The sequence below is a fragment of the Sinocyclocheilus anshuiensis genome, unplaced genomic scaffold, assembly GCF_001515605.1.
Source record: "Sinocyclocheilus anshuiensis isolate Anshui unplaced genomic scaffold, SAMN03320099.WGS_v1.1 scaffold58, whole genome shotgun sequence".
In the NCBI taxonomy this organism is placed as follows: Eukaryota; Metazoa; Chordata; class Actinopteri; order Cypriniformes; family Cyprinidae; genus Sinocyclocheilus; species Sinocyclocheilus anshuiensis.
In genome coordinates, this window is record NW_015547688.1 from 2,020,710 (window position 1) to 2,022,512 (window position 1,803).

Consider the following 1,803-nt stretch of genomic DNA (forward strand, 5'->3'; position numbering starts at 1 on the left):
TATGTGGAAAATAATGTGTTTTTTGAACCTTAAACTGCATAAACACATTTCATTACACCAAATACACAAAATAATGTTATTTTTAGCAACATCATATGACCCCTTTAATACCTTTACTCAGCAATGGCGCAATAAGTTGTTTAGAAGTGTCAGTAAAACATTTATAATGTTAAAAAAGATTTCTATTTCAGATAAATTTCTTTTCTTTTCTCTTTTCTTTTCTTTTCTTTTCTTTTCTTTTCTTTTCTTTTCTTTTCTTTTCTTTTCTTTTATTTTCCATCAAAGAATGATGAAAAAATGTATCACGCTTTCCACCAAATATATTAAGCAGCACAACTGTTTTCAACGCTGATCGTGAGATGGTCATTTCTTGAGCAAATTCATCATATTATGATTTCTGAAGGATCACGTGACACTGAAGACTGGAGTAATGATGCTGAAAATTCAGCTTTAACATCCATCACAGGAATACATTTCATTTTAAAATATATTCAAATATAAAAGATTTGTAGTTGTTTTAATATGTCACAATATTACGTTTTTTTATTGTATTTCATTCTAATAAATTCAGTCATGGTGCGCATAAGATACTTTTCATAAACAAAACAAAACTAAACTAAAAGTTTTGTTCGTATAATGTTCCATTATCATATCGGAATGAACAGCAATGTATTTATAAGTGTGTCTGAGTTGCTCTATCTGTATACACTAAAACAATATGCAAAGGAGTCTGGCTTGTTGCAAGTCTGAATATTTTGATTAAGAAATGGTGCCCAGGGAATTTTATCGGACAGACATGTAAATCTATTTCAAAATGTTTGATCCTCTCTATCCTCCTGGAACAGCCTGATTGCATGTGGTTTGTCTGGATAACTTTACCTTCTGGCTGCCTCGCCCCTGTCAGTGGATCTAGTATGGATGTGTCATACTTTTGCTGAGTCTAGTCCATTTGACAGTGTGTGCCATGTTCACTGAGGCTGCTCTTTGTGTTCCAGACTGTAGCTGCTCTGGCAGACTTATCCTGAAGCCTTTGAGCTTTACATCTGCCTGAAAGAAGTTGCCATCTTTGCACTTTCGTCACAAGGTTGACTAGAAGTGCCAAGGCGCTCTCTCTCTCCCTCCCTCTCTCTCTCTCTCTCAGGTGAATGGAGGTTTAGTTATGTGAAATGTCATTTAAAATGTCACTAATCCCCATCAACACACTTGCTTGTTTTAGTATTATATGTACATTGCAGTGTCAGGTATGTTTCATTTCCAGTTGTTTTTATTGTAGTTTTAGGTCTGTTATTGAAACCAGAACTAAGAGTAAAGGCCCGTTTACACCAAGGACAATAACTATCATGATAATGATAAATATATAGTTTTAAAAATCATTCTAAAATGTAAAGAGTAGCAGAGTCTACACCACAACTATAACAATAATGTCACAGAGCAACAATATCATTGGAATCCATTTCAAAACTATTTTTCCCATAAAAATAATTCTAAAAACATAGAAAGCCAATCAGAATCCTGCTTTAAAGAGTTCAAGGAATTGAAGTGGCAGATGACATAATTGTAGCACATTCCTATGATAAATAGAATGTTATTGCATTCTGGTGTGGACGCTAACGTTATAATGTTAACTAACGTTATAGTTACCTTAGTTATCAATCATGGTGTGAACAGGCCGTAAGACAGTATATATTGTATGATCATTTGAGATTGTTGCTTGTCAGATTGTACAATAAAATTCCGGTAAGATCTTGGGTAAAAGCCAGACTGTGTGACATTAATGTTCTTTTATGTCAGAATGTACAATGC